The following is a 21,946-nucleotide window of genomic DNA, read 5'->3' on the forward strand; positions in this document are numbered from 1 at the left end:
ATAAATGACATCACACTTTCCCCTGTACCGGAAATCCGCTACCTTGGAGTAACCCTTGACTCTGCCCTGTCCTTCAAACCACACATCGTTACCTCCTGTCTCCTCCAGCTCAAAAATATTAACAGAATCCATGCTTTCCTCAAGAATCTGCAAAAACACTAGTGCATTTCCTCATCATTTCCCGCCTCGACTACTGCATCATCCTTCTCTGTGGCCTACCTGCTAACACTCCCGCACCCCTCCAGTCCATCCTACCGGCGCGCGCATTTTGAAGCTTTTTTTTTAAGCTTTTTTCACTGTTTTCAGAACATTAACAATAAGAACATGGAAGAGTCCAGGAGCCATTTGGTGAGCTGCATATCCTGCTACATGTTCACAGACTTGCCAGTGGAAAAGCCAAACTTCACATGCCAGAAATGCAAGCTTGTGTCCCTGTTGGAGGAAAAGTTGCGAAATCTAGAAGAGAGGTTAACTACCTTGAAAATCATTAAGGAAGGTGAAGAGTTCTTAGACAGAGCAGAATTATCTCTTCATGATTCAGAAAGAGAAGAAATTCGAACTGCACCTGACGAAACAGAGGAATGGAAGCATGTGACCCACAGAAGCAGGAGGGGATCGAGAGGCAGTCAGCACCCATACTGCTCAGGAACCAGTACCAGGCTCTCACGCAGGAGAACCATGAAGAAATACAGCAAAATAAGACTTTGCCAGCAATGAATAACCTTGTAAGCCCTCAGAATCCTCCTGGGTGGAGAAAGAAGAATGTTGTGAAGAAAAAATGGAGAGTGGTGGTCATGGGGGATTCCCTGTTAAGAGGAACAGAGGCCACTATCTGCAGACCAGACATAGCCTCAAGAGAAATGTGCTGTCTTCCAGGAGCAAAAATTAAAGATGTGTCTGACAGGATATCAAGACTTTTCAGACCTACAGATCGCTACCCATTCCTGCTAATACATGTGGGGACAAATGACACCGCAAGAAAGGACCTGGAAACCATCTGCAGTGACTTTGAAGACTTAGGCAAGAAAGTGAAAGAATTGGGAGTGCAGGTGGTCTTCTCATCCATCCTCCCAGTGGATGGCCATGGAACAATGAGGTGGAATAAGATTCTACAGGTGAACAACTGGCTACGTCGATGGTGCCGTCAACAAGGATTTGGATTTCTGGATCACGGAATGAATTACCTATACGATGGACTACTTGCTAGAGATGGGGTGCACCTTACGAAGACTGGAAAACATGTATTTGGAAGTCGCCTTGCTACACTCATCAGGAGAGCTTTAAACTAGAACAATGTGGGAAGGGAAGCAAAAGGCCAGAAAAAGCCATACAGCTGACAAATACTATTGAGATCTCTGCTACTGGAAGTGGAAAAGAAGAACAAAGACAAAACAATTTAAATAATAAAAATATGGGAGGAAGAGAAACCAATCACAAACTAAAATGTTTTTATACAAATGCACAAAGCATGGGCAACAAACAAGGAGAATTGGAACTACTAATGCAGGAAAAGGAATATGATGTCATTGGAATCACTGAAACTTGGTGGGACGATACACATGATTGGAATAAAAGGCTAAAAGGATACAACTTATTTGCAAGAAACAGACTTGATAAACGAGGAGGTGTTGCATTGTATGTTAGAAAAGCGTATATCTGCACAGAGATTGAAGCTTCAGAGACTGGGAGTTCTGTGGAAACTGTTTGGGTAAGAATACAAGGAGAGAACAACGGAAAGGACACCATTGTAGGCATTTACTACAGGCCACCTGGGCAAGCTGAAGATATGGATGAACTCTTTATGTATCAAATGACCAAGTTCTCCAAAAAATATGACGTAGTGGTCATGGGAGATTTCAACTATCCAGACATTTGTTGGGAATCTCTCTCAAGTAAAACTAACAGGTCAAGCAAATTCTTATCCTCTCTTGCTGACAACTTTATCTTCCAAAAGGTAGGGGAGAAAACAAGGGGATCTGCTACTTTGGATCTAATCCTTATAAACAGGGAGGAAATGGTTGAGGAGGTAAAGGTGGCTGGGACCCTAGGAGGCAGCGATCATGCTATTATAGAATTTTGGATAACTAGAGGAGGAAGACATGTGAAGACTCAAACTTCAAGGTTAGATTTTAGAAAGGCAGATTTTAAGAGACTCAGAAAGAGAATAGGAGGGATCCAATGGCTGGATGTCCTTAAGGACAAAAATGTCCAGGAAGGATGGGAAATTTTTAAAAATGAGATTCTCAAAGCACAATCGTTAACAATCCCGAAAAGTAGGAAGAATGGGAAGCATTTAATGAAACCAGGATGGATGAACACAGAACTTAAACACATGCTAAAAAGAAAGAAAGAAATGTTTATTAAATGGAAAGAGGGAGGCATATCTAAAGAAGATTATAATGCAGTCTGCAGATCCTGTAGGGCACGTATCAGGTTAGCTAAAGCTGACAATGAATTAAGGCTTGCAAGAGATGTCAAAAGCAATAAAAAAGGATTTTGGGGGTATGTCAAAAGTAAAAGAAAAGTCAAAGATGCTATAGAATTTTTACAGGATGAAAATGGAGAAATGGTAAGAGAGGATGTTGAGAAGGCCGAACTTTTTAATTCCTATTTTGCATCTGTTTTCTCTCAGAAAGAAAATGTAACATCAACTGATCTTCACTGTCCTTTTAAAGGAATAGAGGAATCCAAGTTATCTGTAAACAGAAAGATTGTGAGGGAATATTTAGCTAACATAAATGAGTTCAAGTCTCCAGGTCCAGATGAATTACACCCCAGAGTACTGAAGGAGATCGTAGAAGAAATTTTAGAACCACTCTCCATAATCTTTGAAAATTCTTGGAGAACAGGAGAAGTCCCAGAAGACTGGAGAAGAGCAAATGTTGTTCCTATCTTCAAAAAGGGGAAGAAGGTGGACCCAGGTAACTATAGGCCGGTGAGTCTGACTTCTATACCAGGAAAGATCTTTGAACAAATTATTAAACAACATGTATGTAAGTACATGGATAAGAATGAAGTAATTAACCAGAGTCAGCATGGGTTTGTAACTAACAAGTCATGTCAGACTAACTTAATTTCCTTCTATGACAGAATCACTGACTGGGTGGATCAGGGAAATGCTGTAGATATAGTATATCTTGACTTCAGCAAAGCATTTGACAAAGTATCTCACACCATCCTTATTGAAAAAATGACCAAGTATGCAATGGACCAGGCAACTGTTAGGTGGATTCATAACTGGCTTAGTGATCGGACTCAAAGGGTGGTTGTAAATGGCTTCACATCCAGCTGGATGAATGTCTCAAGTGGGGTACCACAGGGCTCCGTCCTGGGACCTGTATTGTTCAACATCTTTATCAATGATTTAGATGAAGGAATTGAGGGTAAACTGATTAAATTTGCTGATGACACAAAGCTAGGAGGGATAGCTAATACTAGAGAAGAGAGAGAGAGGATTCAAAAAGACCTAAATAAACTGGAGCAGTGGGCAGCAACCAACAGAATGGTTTTTAACAGGGAAAAATGCAAAGTACTACATCTGGGCAATAAAAATGAAAAAAGCATATACAGAATGGGAGGAATAGAGCTAAGCAACAGTACATGTGAAAAAGACTTAGGTATACTAATAGATCATAGACTGAACATGAGTCAACAGCGTGATGCAGCAGCAAAAAAGGCAAATACAATTCTGGGATGTATTAACAGAAGCATACAGTCTAGATCACGTGAAGTCATTATCGGTCTTTACTCCTCTTTGGTCAGACCTCATCTGGAATACTGTGTACAGTTTTGGGCACCACATTTTAAAAAAGACATAGACAAACTGGAGCAAGTTCAGAGAAGAGCAACCAGAATGGTGACTGGTCTGCAAACCATGTCCTATGAGGAACGGTTGCAGGATTTGGGAATGTTTAGCTTGCAAAAAAGAAGACTGAGAGGAGACTTAATAGCTGTCTACAAATATGTCAAGGGCTGTCACATTGTAGAAGGATCATCTTTATTCTCATTTGCACAAGGAAAGACTAGAAGCAATGGGATGAAACTAAATGGGAGGAGACACAGATTAGATATTAGAAAAAACTTTTTGACAGTTAGGGTGATTAATGAGTGGAACAGGCTGCCACGAGAGGTGGTGAGTTCCCCTTCAATGGACGTCTTCAAACAGAGGCTGGACAGACATCTGTCTGAGATGATCTAGTGAATCCTGCTTTGAGCAGGGGGTTGGACCAGATGACCCAGGAGGTCCCTTCCAACTCTACCATTCTATGATTCTATGATTCTATGATCCTTAACTCTGCTGCGCAACTAGTTCATCTCTCGCCTCGCTACTCCTCTGCTACCCCCCTTGCAAATCCCTTCACTGGCTCCCAATTGCCCAGCGTATCCAGTTCAAACTAACACTGACCTACAAAGCCATCCATAACCTTTCTCCTCCGTACATCTCTGAACTAGTGATGAGTGAATGTGCTTGTCACTGCTCGGTACTCACCCGAGCATCTCATAGCTAGAGATGCTCGGCGCTCTGCGAGTATTTCCTGGTTGCTCGGGCGGGAGCTCGGGTCCCCTCCCTGCATGTTTGGCGCTCTTTAGAGAGCCAATGAACATGCAGGGATTGCCTGCCACACACTGTAATGCTGTAGCCATGTTGGTTGTGGCATTACAGTGATTGGCTGGCCGCACAGCATCATCAGGTGTATATAAGACAGGGCTCCGCCATGCTCGTCACAGTCTACCCCGGAATCAGGCAGAGTAAGGAGAGGAGCTGTGTCAGGGAGAGATTTGATTGTTTAGAGTTAGTATAGGTATTCCACAACATATATATATATATATAATATCCATCTGAACTAACAGGTATTCTGCTGTGGCAACAAGCAAATGGAGCAGAAAAACAGTGTTCTATGGATTGCTTTTTAACCAAATAATCAGGATTAAGATCAAAAAAATAATTATCCCTGGCCCCTGATACTAGGGGCTATTTGTAGAAATATCTGTAACAGCAGCAGCAGCAGCAGACAGAACTGGAATGGAGCCTCTTGTGCTGTATTATACTCTGCAGTCTGCCACATACACTGCCTGCCTGCCTAGTTCTGATATATATATATATATATATATATATATATAAATTATATATATATTAAAGACAGCACCATTTCATATTACTCACTAGTCGGTGCCAAGCCTCCAAACAGTCTGTCCAAACTGCTGCATATCAATAGAAAAAATATAAAGAGGCAGCACTCCAAGAAATTTTTGAAAAAAAATGGACTTTAATGAGCCATATTTATTTATATACAGTACTGAACAAAAGTTTGGACACACTTTCTCATTTAAAGATTTTTCTGTATTTTCATAATTATGAAAATTGTACATTCAGACTGAAGGCATCAAAACTATGAGTTAACACATGTGGAATTATATACTTAACAAAAAAGTGTGAAACAACTGAAAATATGTTTTATATTCTAGGTTCTTCAAAGTAGCCATCTTTTGCTTTGATGACTGCTTTGCACACTCTTGGCATTCTCTTGATGAACTTCAAGAGGTAGTCACCGGAAGTGGTCAACAAAACAATCTTGAACGAGTTCCCAGAGATGCTTAGCACTTGTTGGCCTTTTTGCCTTCACTCTGTGGTCCAGCTCACCCCAAACCATCTCACTCTTAGTCAAATAGCCCTCTTGGTCTTACACAGCCTGAAGGTGTGTTTGGGGTCATTGTCCTGTTGAAAAATAAATGATGGTCCAACTAAACGCAAACTGGATGAAATAGCATGCCGCTGCAAGATGCTGTGGTAGCCATGCTGGTTCAGTATGCCTTCAATTTTGAATAAATCCCAAACAGTGTCACCAGCAAAGCACCCCCACACCATCACACCTCCTCCTCCATGCTTCACGGGGGGAACCAGGCATGTAGAGTCCATCTATTCACCTTTTTTGCATCGCACAAAGACACGGTGGTTGGAACCAAAGATCTCAAATTTGGACTCATCAGACCAAAGCACAGATTTCCACTGGTCTAATGTCCATTCCTTGTGTTCTTTAGTCCAAACAAGTCTCTTCTGCTTGTTGCCTGTCCTTAGCAGTGGTTTCCTTGCAGCTATTTTACCATGAAGGCCTGCTGCACAAAGTCTCCTCTTAACAGTTGTTGAAGAGATGTGTCTGCTGCTAGAACTCTGTGTGGCATTGACCTGGTCTCTAATGTGAGCTGCTGTTAACCTGCGATTTCTGAGGCTGGTGACTCGGATAAACTTATCCTCAGAAGCAGATGTGACTCTTGGTCTTCCTTTCCTGGGGCGCTCCTCATGTGAGCCAGTTTCTTTGTAGCGCTTGATGGTTTTTGCAACTGCACTTGGGGATACTTTCCAAGTTTTCCCAAATTTTTGGACTGACTGACCTTCATTTCTTAAAGTAATGATGGCCACTCGTTTTTCTTTACTAAGTATATAATTCCACATGTGTTAATTCATAGTTTTGATGCATTCAGTGTGAATGTACAATTTTCATAGTCATGAAAATACAGAAAAATCTTTAAATGAGAAGGTGTGCCCAAACTTTTGGTCTGTACTGTATATATTCCAGTATAGAACTATATATTAGAACTAGGCAGGCAGGCAGAATATGTGGCAGACTGCAGTGTATAATACAGCACAAGAGGCTCCATTTCAGTTCTGTCTGCTGCTGCTGTAACAGATATTTCTACAAATAGCCCCTGGTATCAGGGGGCCAGGGATAATTATTATTTTTATCTTAATCCTGATTATTTGGTTAAAAAGAAATCCGGAGAACACTATTTTTCTGCTCCATTTGCTTGTTGCCACAGCAGAATACCGCCAGATTCTTTCCATATTACAGCGATAAAAATCCAGAAATTTGTAGTGAATGTGGAAAATATTGGCCTCCATTTAAATTTTATTGCAGTGTGTCAGTGAAGTTATTGACACCAGGTCGCTGTGAAAAATAGTAACCTACAGGCCAGCTATTTAAAACTGTAGTTTTCTGTCACACGTATCACATATAAGTTCTCTCCAAATTCAGCCATTTCTGGCCTCCATGTAAATTTTGTTGCAGTATGTTAGTAAAGTTATTGACACGAGGTCGCTGTGAAAAATAGTAACCAATAGGCCAGCTACAGTGGGTACGAAAAGTATTCAGACCCCTTTAAAATTTTCACTCTTTGTTTCATTGCAGCCATTTGGTAAATTCTAAAAAGTTCATTTTTTTTCATATTAATGTACACTCTGAAATATCACATGGTCATAAGTATTCAGACCCTTTGCTCAGGGTCTCAGGGCTCGGTACTCGGTCCCCAGCCGCAAATATTTCTCCCGGTGTGCCGTTCCCACATTACACAAGCACGTGTCCCACAACATTAGCCCTCAACAATGCAGTTACCGGGAAAGTCCACCTAACCACGGACATGTGGACAAGTGCTTGTGGGCAGGAACGGAAAATGTCGCTGACGGCACACTGGGTTAACATAGTGGAAGGACCCAGTCGGACCTTGGGACGGAACACGTCCTCCCGACGCCGAGGATTGCGGGTCCTGGGTCAATCAGGGTTGCCCCCACATGCTACAGCTCCTGCACCTACTCCTCCTCTTCAGCCTCCATCTCTGAAATGACCATATCAGTCACAAACTGGCAGCACTGCAGCACTGCCTCGGCCAAGTGGCAACAGGCTTTGTTGAAGCTAATATGCTTAGGTGACAAACCGCACATGTCACGTGCTGTCTAGCGCTGTGTATCTGCGATCTATTCTAGATGCCACTGTAACTTAAACTGTGAAATTCCCTCTTGTACTGCATGAGTTAATGCCAGTTCTATTGCTGTGTCCTGGTGGATGTGAGTTTCTGTGTGAGTCTCCTCCCCCCTAGCCTTTTAGTAGCCTCTCTGTAGCGTTGGCGTCTCTGCCCCCTGCCAGGCAGAGACGCCGTCCCCCTTACTGCCGTGGTCCTGCTCTAGCGTCTTCCGGCCTCCCTGCTGCTGCTGCTGGTGTGCACAGCTTCTCCGTCACTGTGCTTAAGGCGCACGCGCACTCCCTCCCTCTTAAAGGGACCGCGCACGCCATCCTAAAAAGTCCCTGGCCAATGGCCGGAGAACTTTCTCTATAAAAGGCACCTTCTCCAATATGGAGGTGCCTGTGCAAGGTTGTTGCTCTGTGATACTTACTTTGCTTCAGCCCTCAGGTCCTCTGCAAGTCAGTCCTGTCCGCCAGTCTGATCTTCAGTCCAGTCTGCCAGTCTGACTTCTATCCAGACCGACAGTCTACCTACAGCCCTGTCCGCCAGTCTGTTTATGAGCTCTGCCAGCCTGCTTACCTGGAAGCACCTGACTGTTACCTGCCGTGCCCGTCAGCCTGCTTACCTGGAAGCACCTGCCTGTTACCTGCCGTGCCCGCTTGCCTGCTTACCTGGAAGCATCTGCTTTTTACCTGTTGTGTCCGCCTGCTTGCCTACTCGGAGCACCTGTCTGGCTATCAGCCGAATCAGCCTGTCTGTCTACCCGGATCACCCATCAGCCTGCCTGCCGTGCTCTTACGCTGTACCGGTCAGTACCTGTCTTCTGCCCCTTGGGAGTCACCTGCTCTCATACAAGGTCGGTCCCAGAGTGGCACCTGGTCCCTCTGCTCGGTCCCTCCCTTGTTCACGGAGTCGACTAAGCCGCCATGCGACCCTGGTCAGGCCGAGTAGATACTTAGTCACGCCCCTCTGGTCCCTCCTTGCACCACAGCACAGAGGTTCCACCACCCGGATCCTTAACAGTTTGCACTCTCCATGGAACCCAGTGTCTACCAGGCTCCTTCACTTTCTGACCTGTACCAGGAGGTTTCTCATCAGAGATCCCAACAGGAAACTATCCTGACCTACCTGCAGTCTGTCAACTCCCGCCTGGACATGCTGTCCATCCCACCTGTGTCCATCTCGAGCCGAGCCGCACCCGCTCCGGCGGCGCCTCAGCCTACTAGTGCCATGGCATCGAGCTCTGGATCCCGGCTCTCTGCGCCTCCACGTTTTGGTGGTGATCCCGTCTTATGTCGGAGTTTTCTAAACCAATGCATGCTGCACTTTGAATTCCTGGCACATCAGTTTCCCTCCGACCGGGCCAAGGTGGCGTTCATCATGTCTCACCTCACCGGGGAAGCACTGGCATGGCTAAACACCCCTTTGGGAGAGAGTGGATCCCCTGGCGTCCAATCTTCCGGCTTTCCTCACTGCCTTCTGGAAGGTCTTCGATGAGCCCGGACGGAAGACTTCTATTGCCTCCTCACTGCTCTGTCTCGGCCAAGTGAGTCTCACCATGGGCCAGTATGCCATACAGTTCCGTACCCTCGCATCTGAGCTTGCCTAGAACAACGAGGCCCTGGTGTCCACCTTCTGGGAGGGTCTTTCTGGACGAATCAAGGATGAGCTAGCCGGTCGTGACATCCCTTCTACCCTGGACGACCTGGTGTCACTAGCTACCCGGATTGACGTTCGTTTCTTGGAACGAGTTAAGGAGACTACCCAGGAGAGAAGATTTCCTCATCTCGCTCCGGTATTCCAAAAACCTGCCTCCCAACCAGCAATTCCCCGGGCACGCTCGCCTGAACTCTGCAAATCCCAAGTAATGGACTTCTGAAGCGGAGGAGGCCGTCGTCTCCCTAAAACAAGCTTTCTCCTCCGCCCCTGTGCTGCTACGTCCGGATTGCAACAAGCAGTTCTTCCTGGAGGTAGATGCTTCCTCCTCCGGATCCGGAGCGGTGCTCACCCAGAATTCCCCGTCCGGGAGAATGGTAACCTGCGGCTTCTTCTCCAAGCTCTTCTCCTCATCCGAGCGCAACTACTCCATAGGAGATCATGAGCTGCTTGCCATCAAATTGGCACTGGAGGAGTGGCGCTACCTGCTGGAGGGGGCTCTACACCCTGTGATCATCTACACTGATCACAAAAACCTGGCCTGTTTATAAAACGCCCAGAGACTCTATCCGCGTCAGGCCCAGTGGTCTCTGTTCTTTGCCCGATTCTGCTTTACTCTACATTACCGCCTTACCGGACAAGAACGTTAAAGCCGATGCTCTATCCCGCTCATTCTTGTCCTCCAAGCAAGAGGAGGAGCCTCTGCATATCATCGACCCCTCCAGTGTAATGACTGTGGCCCAGTTTGACCTGTCTCGTCTTCCACCCGGTAAGACTTTTGTAGCTTTTCCGGATCGTAAGAAGGTTCTTCTCTGGGGTCATTCGTCCAAACTAGCCGGCCATGCAGGCAAGAGGAAGACCTTCATGCTCATCGCCGGGCATTACTGGTGGCCTTCTCAACGCAAGGACGTTGTGGATTTCGTCACGGCTTGTTCCTCCTGTGCCTGTAACAAAGTTCCCAGGCATCTTCCCGCTGGCCATCTCCTGCCTCTACCCGTACCTTCCACTCCGTGGTCACACATTGCTATGGACTTTGTTACGGATCTCCCTGTTTCTGCCGGTTGTACTGTCATTTGGGTGGTCGCTGACTGCTTTTCTAACATGGCCCACTTCATCCCTGTGCCTGATCTCCCGTCCACATCTGTGCTGGCTAATGACTTCATCCTTCTCATCTTTCATCTCCACGGCGTTCCCCTCCAAATCGGGTCTGATTGCGGGGTCCAGTTCACTTCGCGCTTCTGGGGAGCTACATGTAAACTGCTGGATGTAACCCTGGATTTCTCCTCTGCTTATCATCCTCAGTCCAATGGTCAAGTGGAACGTATCAAACAGGTCCTTACCAGCTTTCTCCGGCATTTCGTCAATGCTCACCATAACAATTGGGTTGAGCTCCTACCATGGGCCGAGTTCTCCTATAACAACCATGAGAGTGAGTCTTCTTTCAAATTCCCGTTCTTTGTGGTCTATGGTCAACACCCCCGGATTCCGTTTCCCATCTCCGCTTCTGTGGACAATCCTGCCACCGAGTCTCTGGTCAGAAAATTTTCTACTATCTGGGAAGACACTAGATCCGCACTTCTCCAGTCCTCTGAGCGGATGAAGAGACATGCCAATAAGAGACGTCTGGATCCGCCTCAATTCCATCCGGGATACAAGGTCTGGCTCTCCTCCAAACATCTTCGGCTCAAAATACCATCGTATAAGTTGGATCCGCGGTTCATCGGCTCGTTTGAGGTTCTCAAGCAAATCAATCCCGTAGCTTACAAGCTAAAACTCCTGGCCACCTTACGGATTCCCAACTCCTTCCACGTATCTCTCCTCAAACCAGTTGTTCTTAATTCTTTTTCTGACGATCCAGGTACCACTCCAGCTCCAGTCTCCGCTGAGGACATCTATGAGGTAGAGAACATTTTGGCCACCAAAAGGGTAAGAGGTAAAACCTTTTTTTTTTGTGGATTGGAAGGGGTTTGGCCCAGAGGAGAGGTCTTGGGAACCCAGGGAGAACATCCATGCTCCCCTTCTTCTTAAAGAATTTCTTGCTGACCTAAAAAAGAGGGGGCGTAAGGGGGGGGTACTGTAGCATCGGCATCTCTGCCCCCTGCCAGGCAGAGACACCGTTCCCCTTACTGCTGCGGTCCTGCTCCGGCGTCTTTCGGCCTCCCTGCTGCTGCTGCTGCTGGTGCGCACAGCTTCCCCGGCACTGTGCTTAGGGCACACGTGTGAGCGCTCCCTCCCTCTTAAAGGGGCCGGGCGCGCCATCCTAAAAAGTCCCCGGCCAATGGCCGGAGGATTTTCTCTATAAAAGGCAACTCCTCCAATATGGAGGTGCCAGTGCAAGGTTGTTGCTCTGTGATACTTACTTTGCTTCAGCCCTCAGGTCCTCTACAAGTCATTCCTGTCCACCAGTCTGATCTTCAGTCCAGTCCACCAGTCTGACTTCTCTCCAGCCCGACAGTCTACCTACAGCCCTGTCCACCAGTCTGTCTATGGGGTCTGCCTGCCTGCTTAACTGGAAGCACCTGCCTGTTACCTGCCATGCCCGCCAGCCTGCTTACCTGGAAGCACCTGCCTGTTACCTGCCATGCTCACTTGCCTGCTTACCTGGAAGCATCTGCTTGTTACCTGTTGTGCCCGCCAGCTTGCCTACCCGGAGCACCCATCTGGCTATCAGTCGAATCAGCCTGTCTGTCTACCTGGATCACCCATCAGCCTGCCTGCCATGCTCTTCCGCTGTATCGGTCAGTACCTGCCTTCTGACCCATGGGAGTCACCTGCTCTCATACAAGGTTGGTCCCAGAGTGGCACCTGGTCCCTCTGCTCAGTCCCTCCCTGGTTCACGGAGTCGACTGAGCCGCCATGCGACCCTGGTCAGGCCGAGTAGATACTTAGTCACGCCCCTCTGGTCCCTCCTTGCACCGCAGCACAGAGGTTCCACCACCCGGATCCGTAACACTCTCCTTCCACCAGGTGGTGCTGCTGATAAAGTTTCACTCTATACCTGGAAGGCATGCTGTGCAGTCCTGTTCGTTTGTGCCACTGAAGTCCTTTCCTTTGAGATTGCTGTACCTTTGTTCTGTGGAGGGAAGTGAGGGGGATTAGCGCAGGGCTTGTGGAGGAGTTAGGGCTTAGGGTGGAGACCCGAATCTTCTCACCATCAGAGATACCTTTGGGGTCAGGGCTATTCAGGAATCCCAGTCTAGGGACAGACTAGTTTTCCCTGCTCACCCTGCCAGTATCTGCCATTTCCTCACCAGCATTCCCACTACACCGTGACATTATCAGCAGCCGTACCATTTTCCTTGAGTCACTATGTCTCAGACTGCCTCAGCTGATGCATTCTCTCACCTGATGTAGACCATCTCTGAAGAGGTAGCTGGTCTGCGAACTCAGGAAGTGCAACAGCTGCAGCAAGTTGTGGGTTACCTGGCCTCATGCTCATGCTCAGGCCATGCGAGAACCCAAGGTCTCTCTTCCAGATAGGTTTTCTGGGGGACGAGACAATTTTTTTGTTTTCCGTGAAGCCTGTAAGCTTTATTTCAGGCTCCGGCCCCGTTCATCTGGGAGTGAGGAGCAGCGGGTGGGGATTATTGTCTCTATTCATAAGGGGGACCCCCAGACCTGGGCCTTCTCCCTTCCGGCCGACTCACCATCGCTGCGGTTGGTGGACGGGTTTTTACTGCTCTGGCTCAGGTATATGGTGAACTTGATAGGGTGACCTTTGTTGAGTCTAGTCTCCGTAAACTCAAGCAGGGAACATGGGCAACGGAGGAGTACTGCTCAGAGTTTTGGAGATGGGCGACTGACACCCAGTGGAATGACCCAGCCCTCCGGAGTCAGTTCAGCTTGGGTTTGTCAGCTAGACTGCAAGACACCCTGGTTCAGTACACTGCACCTGAGTCATTGGAGGCTGCGATGTCTCTAGCCATAGGGGTTGACAGACGCCTGAGGGAGAGACCTAGACCTACTTCGTCTCCTGTTCCTATCCCAGACTATACCCGATGAACCCATGCTGTTGGGGGTAGAAGGGTCTCATGTTAAACCTCCTGTGGCTACTGTTCCTCAAATGGGTGGAGCTTGTTTTTTCTGTGGAAAATCTGACCATTTTATTAAGGTTTGTCCACTTCGCTCCAAGACAACCACGCAGTCTCAGAAGCAGCCTACCTCGGGTCGTTCGGAAGGAGACCACTGGAAGGTTTATATTTCCTTCCTCGCTAGGTCTCCGTTCACACTGTCTGCCAAGGATGTGGTAGATGGTAAAACCGAGACTGTACCTGTACTGGTCGATAGTGGAGTGGGTGTCAATTTGATGAATTCTCGCTTTGCTAGAGTTCATGGTCTCACCAACAGTGCTTTAGTGAGACCCATTCCCTTCACCTCGATCGACTCAGTTCCACTCAGCCAGAAGGTCCTCTCCCAAGTGGTGCGTAATGTGAACCTGAGCATAGGAACTCTCCACCAGGAGGTCCTGTCCTGTCACCTCTTGGAGTACCTGCCCACTCCCATTGTGTTGGGCCTTCCCTGGCTGGAGAAACATAACCCGGTGGTTGACTGGAGGGCCAGAAAAGTTGTAAGTTGGGGGGCTTTCTGTGTGAGTAATTGCCTAGCTACAACTATTTCTACCGTACTGGTTGCACCAACTCCTGCCCCATTACCAGAAGTGAATGGGAGTAAGCCTGGAAAAGGGGGTGGAGTCCGGACTGCGCCTAAGATTAATGGTGGGTCTAGGTATCGTTCCAGGAGGAGGGGCCGGGGAAGGATGGAGCTTCTTACTGTGATTTCCAGGGGAGGGCCCCGAGGGGACACTGCTGCTGTTTGCCATTCTGAGTGTGCCCTCTGACTGTGACCGCAGATGTGGAAATAAACATGCATGTCCAGACCTGAGAGTGAACGAGTATGTGTGGTTGTTGTGCAAGCATGTCAGGTGGAGGCATACTGCTTAGGGTGCTAGCTCCGGGATTATTGGTCTAGCGCTAAGTATCTGTAGTCTATTCTAGATGGTGCTGTTACTTTAACTGTGTTATTTCCCCTAGTACTACATGAGTTAATGCCAGTTATATTGCCGTGTCCTGGTGGATGTGAGTTAATGTGTGAGTCTCCTCCCCCTAGCCTTTAAGTAGCCTCTCCTTCCACCAGGTGGTGCTGTTGATAAATTTTCACTCTATACCTGGAAGCTGTGCTGGGCTGACCTGTTTATTTGTGCCGCTAAAGTCCTTTCCTTTGAGTTGCTGTACCTTTTCAGTGGAGAGAGGTGAGGGGGATAAGCACAGGGCTTGTGGAGGAGTTAGGGCTTAGGGTGGTGACCCATACCTTCTCACCATCAGAGATACCTTCCGGGTCAGGGCTATTCAGGGTTCCCAGTCTAGGGACAGACTAGTTTTCTCTTCTCACCCTGCCCGTATCTGCCATTTCCTCACCAGCATTCCCACTAAACCGTAACAGCACAATGCTGAAGAGTTGTGGACAGCTCTGAAAGAGCAGGCAGATCTGTGGTTGAAACCGATGAACCTACAGCCAGGCATGGTCGTGTGTGACAATAGCCAGAACCTGGTGGTAGCTCTGAGGTGAGTCGAGCTCCACACATGTACCATGCCTGGCCCATGTACTTAACCTCATGGTTCAGCAGTTTCTCAAATCCTACCCAGATCTGTCGGATCTTCTGGTCAAAGTACGCCACCTGTGTGCCCATTTTAAAAAGTCAGCTACAGCTTCCACTGCTCTTGCTGTGCTTCAGCAGCATTTGCAGCTTCCAGCTCACTGACTGGTGTGTGATGTCCTGACGCGTTGGAACTCTACGTTGCAGATGTTGGGAAGGATTTGTGAGCTGAAGAGAGTAGTTGTTGACTACCTGCATCAACAAGGCCGTCGGTATTCAGGTCAGACTCCACACATAAAACCTCAGGAGTGGACATGGATGTCAGACATCTGTACCATCCTCCAAAACTTTGACGACTCCATCAAGATGGTGAGCGGCGATGACAACATAATTAGCGTCACCATCCCGCTGCTCTGTCTTCTGAAATGCTCTCTGCTCTCAATTAAAGAGCATGCATTGCAGGCGGAGCACGGTGAGATGGAGCAAGGGACCATACAGGGTGATTACACACAGCCCAGACTCATCTCATCTCACCGTGGATTGGGTGACAATGAGGAGAGGAGAAGGAGGAAGAACAGGAGCTAGTTTCTTGCGCTATAGATGGTACTACCTCCACAACTGCTATACCGTCTGTTCAGCGTGGATGGTCTGAGGACAGGGAGGAGGAGGAAGAGGAGGAGGATGAGAAGAGCATGGTCTGTCGTCCTCTTGGTGAGGACACGGAAGTCTTGCCTCTTTGCAGTCTGACACACATGGCTTAGTTTATGTTACGCTGCCTTTCCCATGACCCTCGCATTGTCTAAATTTTGGGTGACAGTCATTACTGGTTTGTGACGCTTCTAGACCCACGCTACAGGGAGAACTTTATGTAGTACACATTACTTTACACTTTAGTAAACTTTAGGGAGTACACTGCCTCTAGCACACAAACTCACAACAGTCCACATACAATATCACCCTGGGGTCACATGAGCGTATGTTCTCTCATGTGAGAGAATCGGGTCCGATTATGGAAATGACAACTCTGCTGCGAGCGTGAGCCGCGTGTCAGTGCTCTGTGCTCCCATCCTCTCGCAAGAGAGAATTGCAGCACAGGTGCAGAGGAGACTGAGAAAGTAATTTCTCCATCTCCTCCATTGCCTGTCCTAGTGTATATTGGACTGCACTGCGATGACATCCGAGTGCAGTCCGATGCTTCACATGCACCCATAGACTTGTATGGGTGTGTGCGATCCAATTCTCGGAAGCACTCACAGCATGGAGCGATTGTTTTCTCATACCGAATTGGCATGAGAAAATAATCACTGATCTGCACTGCCCCATAGAATAACATTGGGCTGAGTGCTGTCTGATAAAACATCCCATTGCACTTGGCCGTGTTATACACCAGCATGAGTGTACCCTTTTACAAAGTGTGGTGCAAAAACAATTTTGTTTTACTTGGTCACTTATCAAGGCACAAAGAAATTTTTTTAAAGTTGAGAATGAATAGAGCGGAGGTGCGCATGCTCGACCCCAGCTCCATTTGGATGAGACTCTTCACAGCACCAACCTGGGGATTGGTGGGTTCCCAGTAATAGAGAAGCTATCCCCTATCTGATGGATAGGAAATAACCTACAAACATGGCACAATAACTTTTATAGGGGTGACCATTGCTTCAGAGTAGGAGATTAACATTGGGCCTCTCAGATTAATCCCTTCACGATATATGACGTATATTTACATCATATGTCGCATCCCCAACTTTGATGTGGGCTCTGGCGCTAGGAGATTATTATTATTTATTATTATTATTTATTTATATAGCACCATTGATTCCATGGTGCTGTAGATAAGGAGGGGTTGCATACCAAATACAGATATCACTTACAGTAAACAAACTAACAATGATAGACTGGTACAGCGGGAGGAGGACCCTGCCCTTGTGGGTTTACATTCTACAGGAATGCGGAAGGAGACAGTTGGTTGGGGGGGTTGCAGTAGCTCCGGTGTTGTTGAGGTGACAGTAAGCGAGGTCATGGCAGGCTGTAAGCTTGCTTGAAGAGATGGGTTTTCAGGTTCCGTCTGAAGGATCCAAATGTGGAGGCTATTCGGATGTGTTGAGGCACAGAATTCCATAGAATGGGGGATATTTGGGAGAAATCTTGGAGGCAATTGGGTGAGGAATGAATAAGTGTGGAGGAGAGAAGGAGGTCTTGGGAGGAGCAGAGATTACATAATGAATGTATCGGGAGATTAGTTCAGAGTAGTGATGAGTGAGCACTAAAATGCTCACGTACTCGTTGCTTGGGTCGAGCAAATTGGAATGATCGAGTGCTCGGTCCAAGTAACAAGCCCAATGTAAGTATCTGGGAAACTCGAGCATTTGTCCGGCGCCCCCCCTGGCGGTCTGCAGAGGGCCTAAAAATTGCCCAAGTTGATGGGAACAGTGCTCAAATGACATGGGAACAGCATGGGGAAGACCCCTGGAAGCATTTCTGACTCCCAGGTGACTGTTGTCAACAATGTTGTCAGAGGTATTACGCCACTTTTAAGGACTCACAATAAAACATGCAAAAGCGAAACCAAAATGGATTTTCCTGGGAAATATGTTAAAGAACGTTCTTTCCAGGGTAATGACTTGTATATAACGCAAAATAAATAACCCATAACAAAATTCTCCTCCACACTTTGGGCTATGTTCACACATAGCGTTTTTGATGCATTTCTGCACTTTTGCATTGCTTTCAACCAAGACAAATGCATTCACTGGGAAATGTTATTTTAACCTTTTACAACCTTATCTGGCCATGTGGTGTGTGACACATCATCAGACACATCCTGTTTCATTTATGATGGAGGGACTCTGCAAGTCACACTGACTATTTTTAAAGGTCCACCAGGAGGCCCTTACTATTCTTAAAGGGCCAGCAGTCAGCCCTCGCTATTGTTAGAGAGCCATCAGACGGCTATGCTTTGTTGTTCCCATTATTAACGAGTGGGTCTCCTATACTCTTATTGCGTATGCAGTGACTGCAAGGGCTGCCTAAAGTTTGAAGGAACTCCAATGCCCCTTGCAAGAGACATAGAGGTCAGAGAGCCTCCCAAAAGCAATGTTCCCATTATTAGGAAGTGGGTCTCCCATAGTGTTTGCCTATGCAGTGAAGCAACGGCTGCCAAAAATTTGGAGGAACTCCAATGCCCCTTGCAAGAGACATAGCTATGTTGATATGGTACATATTGTGGTGATATGGTGGTGGAAGATGAGGATGTGGAGAAGGAGGAGGACAAGAGCAAATAGACAAAATCAGGAAGCGTATACCCATGTCTGGGTGTGAAGAGTTGTATGGGAATAGACCCCCCAAAAATAGCCACTAGATTTGACTTAATGTTCCGCTGCTATGGTGTTGAGAAGTCTGGTCCAATCTAGCCCTTGTTCATTTTTATAAGAGTCAGTCTGTCAGCATTTTCAGTTGACAGGTGAATGCGCCTATCAGTTATATTTCCACCGGCGGCACTAAAAACCCGCTCTGACAAAATGCTAGTGGCAGGGCAGGCCAGGACCTCCAAGGCATAGAGAGCCAGTTCATACCACGTGTCCAGCTTGGATACCCAATAATTATAAGGCACAGAGGAATCACGGAGGACGTTGGTACAGTCGGCAAGGTACTCCGTCACCATCTTCCGAAACGTTGCACTCCTTGTGAGAGTACCCCTCGACTCAGGGCCTGTGCGATGGGAGGGTCTGAGAAAACTGTCCCAGAACTTTGACAGTGTTCCCCTGCCTCTTTTGGATTGCATTTGAGGCTCTCTCACCTGTACTCCTTGGTTGTCCAACGAACTGTGGCCAGCATTTTCAGATGTGAATTTTTTTCACTAATTCCGCAACAAGGGCCTTCTCATACTGTACCATTTTATTAGGCTTGTCCTGCAAAGGAATTTTATAAATGTCTAATTGTATAAATGTGTTTGCGGCTGTGCTGAATGAGACCAAGGTCTAAGTTTTTATTTCAAAACTAGATAAACACCCAAGTTTCATCAGTGATTTTCATCAGTCATCAGTTTTCTCCACCTTCTCCTATCAGTCAGTGAAATGAGACAGCACTTAGATGGTATCCGAGTGCTGTCCGATTTTTTTTTTTAATTTGCCAACCCACAGATTTGTATTGCCCATTTTAATCTGACACTCGGATCAATATCGGACATGTCTCTGATTTTGCACAGACTGCTCATCCACAAGAAATCACTCACATATGAACAGTCCCATCCCATAGACTATCACAGGTAAGAGTACTATCCGTGAAAAAGGATGATAGCACTCATACTTGAAAAACTGACGTCTGAATGAGCTCTTACTGACACAAATAGAAGCAGAGGGGTCCAACATTTTGCACATTAGTTCCATCTGTCTCTTCATAAAGTAAATGAGAAGATCAGACATTATGGTCTGACTTTGGCTGAGCATGATCATTTGAAAAAATACAAATGATGTAATCAGACGCACGGTGAGCCATGGATTGTGATAGTCACACTTAGTACGCCCTGCTTATGTTTGACCCCATTCATGCCAGGTATATGCTTATTTTTAAAAGTATAGTAAAGAAAAACATACTGTACTGTTAAAAAACCCATACAGTATACCTGGCAAATATGATAGTTTGGATGTAAGTATTACTGGTGTGATTGATTCAGTCTGCGGAGTGCTACCTTTGAATACTTTTTTGTGTACTTCTCTAAATGTATCTACTTGGCTGATGCTACGATTGTAATGTAGAGAATCCTTTATTCTAGATTCGCGCCACGTTTTTAAATGTATCCAAGTTTCTTACAAACAAGGATCTGCATTTTATATAAACCATAGGATGTTTCAGTGGACTGTTTTAGTTATGTTTTACAATGGTGGTGGATATATTTTTCTCTTGACAGTGCAATGTTGGCTGTGAAATTGGTTGTCTGAGACATTTATTAGATGTGACACTGATTCTAAGGGGTCCTGCACACTAACGTATGTTCTGTTCGAGTACTGTCCGTTAAAAAACGGACTGCACTCGGACCAATGTTATTCAATTCAGCGCAGATGAATGATTTTTTTTCACTAACAGAATCTGCATGTGAAAAAAATCGCAGCGTGCACTAGTTATGTATATCGAATGAGACTTGCCCATTCAAGTTTTTGGTTACGAAAAAAAACAATTCAATTTTTACGGATTGCAATCCATACATTGCAATCCTGTAACATCGGAAACCAAGTGAGAAAAAATCGTCCCACTTTTCTGGATGAAACTCTCAATGCTTTTTGTGCACTTGTGTGAACCTGCCCTTACATGCAGAATTTTAACAGTTTGTAATATATTATTAATGTGCCATTTTGTTCACTTTCTACAGTGGGTGCGTAAAGTATTCAAACCCCTTTAAATATTTCACTCTTTGTTTCATTGAAGCCATTTGGTAAATTCTAAAAAGTTAATTTTTTTCTCATTAAGGTACACTCTGCTCCCCATCCTGACTGAAAAAAAACAGAAATGTAGATATTTTTGCAAATTTATTAAAAAAGAAAAACTAAAATATCACTATATCTCTTAGTGGATGATAAACACACTCGACCAAGGGGGTAATTTATTCGCAGAAGGACAGGGGGGTGGGGTGGGGGGTGGGGGGGATGGGTGTAACCAGAAAGGCAAGGGAATAAGAATAGAAAGAACATCATACCAGGAGATTGATATTGTTTTCCAAGGGGAGGGGGGCGGGGGACTGTAAATTTCCCAACTGGTGAGTTCCTCTAAACGCCTTATCATGTTTACCTTATTTATCCATTCAGAATGAGTGGGGGGAGATTCCTGCTTCCAGTATAGAGAGATCAGTTGTTTTGCTGAACTCAACAACAAGGGGATCAAGTTGTGTTTTTTTGGCTTATAGTTAGTTATCTGTTGGGCAGGATAATAGGGTTTCTTTAGGGGTTAATGAGTGTCTTATCAGGCCTAGTTTTTTTAAGGTCACTTATACTTTTTACCAAAATGGTCTAATCTTCGAGCATGACCAAAAGATATGTGTCATATTATCCACAGCTAGTTTGCATCTCCAACATAAGTTAGAGTCACTCAGACCGAAATGGTGTAATATTTCTGGGGTTCTGTACCAAAGCGAAATAATTTTATAAGAATTCTCTTGTAAAGTTATACATCTTGAGAAGCCATGAGAATTGGAAATGATGGAGTCAGTTTCCTCTTCGTACAATGTGATATTTAATTCCTTCTCCCAGGAATATATGAAAGTGGGTTTTTGAGAGAACTGGGATAATGTCAAATGGTCATATATCCTTGAGATGCCTTTGGAAAAAGGGAAAGAAAGTCTACTTAACATTTCAATCCAAGAGCCCCTTCCTAATGTTAGAGAATCTAGTTCTAAACTGAGAGAAGATATGAGAAAGATGATTGTATTGCAGGAAGTTTTTGGGCCGCGTCGAGGTACCGATTGGCCAATAGTCTAGCATAGGGATCTCATTTGAAAGGAATTGTTTAATAGAATAGTTTGGTAACCAGAGGTTATAAGGGTCTGTATACTTGGGGTCTAAAAAGTATGGGATAGTAGATATTGGGGCATCAGACTTAGGGATAGTGTCACCATGTAATGGTGCTTCACGACATCTCAGAGACAGGAATTACATTCGCCCATATGAACTTATGGGGGTTGTTACCTAGTAGAAGGTAGTCAATGTCTGTAGTATCTCTCCTTTTGGAGGCATTGGCCATCTTTAGCCATCTGAGCATGTGAATGCATTTATAATATCTTAGGATGTCCGGAAGCCCAATACCACCTCTATGGTTTGGTTGGGATAATAATTTGTGTGAGAGCCTAGATCTTTTATGTTTCCATTTGTATTGAGCTAGTACCTGTTTCATTGAAGAAAAGAAAGACAAAGGGAGGCATATGGGAATCATGTTTATGTGGTAGCTGATTTTAGGGAGAATGTATGCTTTTACTAC

The sequence above is a fragment of the Phyllobates terribilis genome, unplaced genomic scaffold, assembly GCF_046119375.1.
Source record: "Phyllobates terribilis strain yellow unplaced genomic scaffold, ASM4611937v1 Scaffold_11__3_contigs__length_659146591, whole genome shotgun sequence".
In the NCBI taxonomy this organism is placed as follows: domain Eukaryota; kingdom Metazoa; phylum Chordata; class Amphibia; order Anura; family Dendrobatidae; genus Phyllobates; species Phyllobates terribilis.